Consider the following 6,040-nt stretch of genomic DNA (forward strand, 5'->3'; position numbering starts at 1 on the left):
GGTAGAGTCTTGCTCTGTCACCCAGGGTAGAGTGCAGAAGTGGGATCACAGTTCACTGTGGCCTTGACCTCCTGGGCCAAGTGATCTTCCTGCCTCAGCCCGCCAAGTAGCTAGGACCACAGGTGCATGCCACCGTGCCCAACTATTTATTTATTTATTTATTTATTTAGTGGAGTCAGAGTCTCACTGTGTTGCCCAGGCTGGCAGGGATACTTTTGTAGAAGAGAAGATGTTTGGGCTGGGGCTTTAAAGATGTCTTTAATTTACCTAGACCTAAGATGCAGGAAAGGCTGCATGCCAGATGGTGGAACATTGTGTCAGTAAGAAAGCCAGAGGCTGGGCACGGTGGCTCACGCCTGTAATCCCAGCACTTTGGGAGGCCGAGGCAGACGGACCACGAGGTCAGGAGATTGAGACCATCCTGGCTAACACAGTGAAACTCCATCTCTACTAAAAATACAAAAAATTAGCTGGGTGTGGTGGCGGGCGTCTGTAGTCCCAGCTACTCAGAAGGCTGAGGTGAAGAGAATCGCTTGAACCTGAGAGGCGGAGGTTGCAGTGAGCTGAGATCACACCACTGCACTCCAGTCTGGGCGACAGAGCAAGACTCTTGAAAAAAAAAAAAAAAAATTAGCCGGTCATGGCACAGGCCTGTAATCCCAGCTACTCAGGAGGCTGAGGCAGGAGAATCATTTGAACCCGGGAAGTGGTTGCAACGAGCTGAGTTCGCACCACTGCACTCCAGACTGGATGACAGAGTGAGACTCCATCTCAAAAAAAAAAAAAAAAAAGAAAAAGAAAAAGAAAAACAAGAAGCAGAATGACATGACCTTAGCGGTATTACAGTAATCCCAGTGAGGGTGACAACTGGCTGGAGGCTAGAAGTAAAGTGAGGGCTGCTGAGGTACAGGAAAAGCAAGATACCTGAGCTTATACATTAGCAATGGAATTAGAAGGTGGTGAATGAAAAGGATACTTCAGGCGGAAAACTGGACGGAGCACTTGGAAGCAGCAGGTGGAGGGAAGAGGGTGAAACCCAGCAGGCTCCCCAGGTTTCTGGTGGAGCAACTGGATGGAGCCATTCCTGAAATAGGACGTCTAGGGGGAGAAACAGACTTGGGTGGGCCAGGTGGGCTCTGAGGGACATGCTGAGTCTGAGGTCCTTTTGGGGTATCTAACTGCAGTTGGATCTACAGGTCTCAAGCTCAGTGGAGAGGTCTGATAAATAAAAGCACAGAATGTAAGCTACACACACAGCGGCTGAAGCCGTGGGTTGTAGGGAGATTGTTCTAGGGCAGTGGTCTCCAACCTTTTTGGCACCAGGGACTGGTTTTGTGGAAGACAATTTTTCCACGGACCGGGTGGGGATAGTGGATTTGGGATGATTAAAGCATATTACATTTATTGTGCACTTTATTTCTGTTATTATTACATTGTAATATATAATGAAATAATTTTACAACTCACCATAATGTAGAATCAGTGGGAGCAGTGAGCTTGTTTTCCCGCAACTAGACGGTCCCATCTGGGGTTGATGGGAGACAGCAACAGATCATCGAGCATTAGATTCTAATATGGAGTGCTCAATCTAGATCCCTCGAATGCACAGTTCAAAATAGGGTTTGCGCTCCTCTGAAAATCTAATGCCACCGCTGATCTGACAGGAGGCGGAGCTCACGGTAATGCGAGCAATGGGGAGTGGCTGTAAATTCAGAGGAAGCTTCCCTCGTTCACCCACTGCTCACCTCCTGCCCAGTTCCTAACAAACCATGGACCAATACTGGTCTGTGGCCCAGAGGCTGGGGATCCCTGTCCTAGGGAACTGACTGCCTAGAGTCAGGAGAGAAGTGGGCTAGCAGGAAACCTTGGCTTCAAGAGGAGGACAGAGAACTGTCCAAGTAGGAGCAGCAGAGAGGCGGGTGCTTTCAGGAGGGAGGGGGGGTAACAAGGAAGCCAAGGAGGAAATCGAGGAAGAGAGAGAGACAGAGACAGAGAAATAAAGCAAGTGGCAAGATGTTAGTTGTCCCTTATTCTATTCTTAGGTGTTCATGATTCTCTTCTTTCAAATTTTGTGTATGTTTGAAACTTTTCATCATAAAAAGTCAGAAAGAATAAAGAGATCATGCCCTCATTGGGGAAAGGTTGTAAACATAGTCAGTTTCAAAGCCTGGGCTTGAGTAGGGTCCATACCAGAAGCCATGAAGGACTGAGTTATGCTGGATCCATGATATCAAGATCTTTCATCTCAGCCAGAAGCCCCTCGTGGCCCATTATAATGAAGCCCTGCAGGGCAGCGCTTTCTTGCCAGCCTTACTGTGCTCCATTTCTTTAATGGCCTTTTTGCTCAACAATACAAGAGATCCAAACTGCTGATTCCAGCATAAGACATAACTCACTACATTTTTTCACTCGAGCTTTCAACTCTAACTAGTGGATTTTCTGTTCTTTTTTTCTTTTTTGAGATGGAGTTTCTCTCTTGTTGCCCAGGCTGGAGTGCAGTGGCACGATCTCAGCTCAATGCAACCTCTGCCTCTCAGGTTCAAGTGATTCTCCTGCCTCGGCCTCCCGAGTAGCTGGGATTACAGGTGCCTGCCACCATGCCTGGCTAATTTTTTGTTGTTGTTGTTTGTTTGTTTGTTTTGAGATGGAGTCTCGCTCTGTCGCCCAGGCTGGAGTGCAGTGGCGTGATCTCGGCTCACTGCAACTTCTGCCTCCTGGTTTCAAGTGATTCTCCTGCCTTGGCCTCCCGAGTAGCTGGGATTACAGGCGTGCGCCACCACCCCCAGCTATTTTTATATTTTTAGTAGAGATGAAGTTTCACTATGTTGACCAGGCTGGTAATTTCTCTGTTTTTAGTAGAGACGGGGTTTTGCCATGTTGGCCAGGCTGGTCTCGAACTCCTGACCTCAGGTGATCTGCCAGCCTCAGCCTCCCAAAATGCTGGGATTACAGGCATGAGCCACTGTGCCTGCTAATGGATTTTTTAGAGAATTGCTGTGCTGCTTTTTTCTTTTATTTTGTAAGATTCTTTAAGGAATGAGAGTAGGGTGCTTCTGTGATCGGTAAACAAGAACATAGACTTTAGCATAAGAGGGACTTGGATTCAAATCCAGGCTTCTGTGTTTACTGAGCTGTGTGGCTTTAGGCAAATGCCAGCCTCTCTGCGTGTTGCTCGCCTTACCTATAACACCTATGTGGCAGTTTGTTTGTTGTTAAACATCAAATGCAGAAACTGCTACAGTGCCAGGCATGGGATAGGAATTGGGGATAGCTTTTTTTTTTTTTCTTAGAGACAGGGTCTCACTCTGTTGCCCAGGCTGGTGTACAGTAGTGTAATCATAGCTCACTGCAGCCTCCTGGGCTCAACTAATCTTCCAATCTCAGCCTCCTGAGGAGTTAGGACTACAGATGCGTGTGACAACATCTGGTTAATTTTAAAAAATTTTCTTAAGAGTTGGGATCTTCCTATGTTGCCTGGGCTGAGGGGCAGCTATTTTTATTTTTATCTGCTTGTTTTTCACTCCCTTTTCTTTGCCTTCCTTCTTTCCTCTTTCTCTATCATCATCTTTGTTTCATTTGGGTTTTGCTTTGGCAATTTCCCCCCAAAGAAACTGGCAACCAGGCTGGGCGTGGTGGCTCACACCCGTAATCCCAGCATTTTGGGAGGCAGAGGCAAGTGGATCACCTGAGGTCGGGAGTTCAAGACCAGCTTGGCTACCATGGTGAAACCCCGTTTCTACTAAAAAAAAAAAAAAAAAAAAAAAAAACCAAAAATTAGCCGGGCATGCTGGCGTGCACCTGTAATCCCAGCTACTCGGGAGGCTGAGGCAGGAGAATCGCTTGAACTCGGGAGGTGGAGGTTGCAGTGAGTCAGGATGGAACCACTGCACTCCAGCTTGGGTTAAGGGTGACACTCTGTCTTAAAAAAACAAAAAACAACAACAAAAAAAATAAAACAAAACTGGAAACCAATGTGTGAAATTGTCGGGCTGTAGCATCACCTTTGCCACCCTGCAGTGATATTTGAGCTAAAAATCCCCTGAGAGAGGAGTCGTGTTGATGGTGGTTGAAGTGGGAGGGTGGAAATGGAGAAGTTCAGCCTTATATTAATAGGATCTGTAAGTAAAATTCACAAGCACCCCAACTGTGTGGTTTGTTGAGCACCACGGGTGTAAATTATTATTAACTCCATACCCAACAGAATTCAGCTCTCCTCTATTTTTACTATAGGAAAACACACAATAGCTGTTTATTTTAATTTTTAATTTTTTTTCTTTTTCCCTCTGTGACTCAAGCCGAAGAGCAATAGCTATTTTTTAAAGTTAGCATTGTGTTCAGATACATAGTAAACATTCCTCAATGGGGAGGGTTTTAATATTCTTTTCTTTTCTCTCTTTTTTTTTTTGAGATAGAGTCTCACTCTGTTGCCCAGGCTGGAGTGCAGTGGTGTAATCTCGGCTCACCACAACCTCCGCCTCCTGGGTACAAACCTCAGCCTCCCAAGTAGCTGGGCTTACAGGTGCCCGCCACCATGCCCAGCTCATTTTTGTATTTTTTAGTAGAGATGAAATTTCACCATGTTGGCCAGGCTGGTCTCAAACTCCTGGCCTCAAGTGATCCACACACCTTGGCCTCCCAAAGTGCTGGAATTACAGCATGAGCCACTGTGCCTGGCCTTAACGTTCATTTTTCAACACGTAATTAAGGCAAGATTAATAGAAAGAAAATGGAGTCCCAGATTGCCTCGCCCCAACCCCATCTTCTTTTGGCTTTTGGAGTATGAAAAGGGGGATGTGCTGTGGTCTCCGCCTGAAGCTGGCTCGCCCGGGAGCCCTCCTGGACCCGTAAGGGGGAGAGCAAACCCTGGCAAATCTGACTGGCCCGAAGTGGATTTGCTAGAGTAACAGGCAGCAAAATTAATTCAGTAAGGCATTCGTAAGTGTGTCACTTCACAAAGGAATCAAAACTGCGGGAATCTGAACTCAAAGATGCCAAGCAAAAGGACTGGGAGAAGACCTGCCTACTGTGTACATTTGACTCTGTTTTGTGCCTTAAGAGTTACGTGAGAGGCTGACTCTAACGTGGTTAGAATGGAGAACCCAGGGAGGCTTCCTTCAGGATGAAGAGTGAGGAGGAAAAGCTGCCAGGATGCAAGGCTGCTCTGGCAACAGGGTCTTCTCTGCTGCCCCCCAGCCGCTGTGTCTCTTTCTCTGTTGTCCAGTCCTCTACAAATTATCCAGCCCACTGCAGGGAGCCAGTCTGATGGATTCAATAATTTGCCCCATTGGAGGAAGTCCTCGTGGGCCACCCGTCAGCCAATGGACCTCTTCTGGTCAAGTGTCCTCCCTTGATCTCCAGTGACCTAGGTGGCACCCAGTCTGGCTTGCCTGGCCACTAACCTTCCACCTCTGGTGGAGGGCAGGCATCATGCAACTGTTTGGAAAATACATTTGATTTTAGAGTTTAATTCTGGACAGTGGTCTTGGGACTGTCTTCAATAGCAAGGATCATGTGACCAAGTCCCCATTTCTTTTCACATTTCAGCTGCCTAATTTACTCCTAAAATGTACTCTGTGTGCTGAGTGGGGAAATTCTGAGCTGGCTTCTGATTCTGGCTCTAACATCAGGGGACCAGCCTTAAGACTTGGAGCAAGCTGCCACTTCTTAGGGTCCCAGTTTGCTGCCCTGTGGCACAGCAGGGTTGTGGCACACAGGAGGGAGGAGCACAGACTAACCTGCCATCACCCCGTGGCTGAGTTGGGATTTTGAAATGCTGTTGTTATACATAATAACTTTTATGACTTCGGGCACTGAGAGAGGGAGGCCCTAATTCCTTTACCAGAACTCGAACCCTTGTGTACATAACGTTTTTAGGAATCTATGTTCATAGCTGGGGGACAGAGTGGCAGAATGGTGAAGTGTTCCCCCTGGCATTACACCCATCTCAGTGAGAATCAGCCTTTGTCACAGATCTGCTCCGTGACCTCGGGAAGATGATCTGACCTCTTGACACTTCGTTTTCCTCCTCAGGGAAGTGAGG

Source organism: Pongo abelii, chromosome 19, assembly GCF_028885655.2.
Source record: "Pongo abelii isolate AG06213 chromosome 19, NHGRI_mPonAbe1-v2.0_pri, whole genome shotgun sequence".
NCBI classification, from domain to species: Eukaryota; Metazoa; Chordata; class Mammalia; order Primates; family Hominidae; genus Pongo; species Pongo abelii.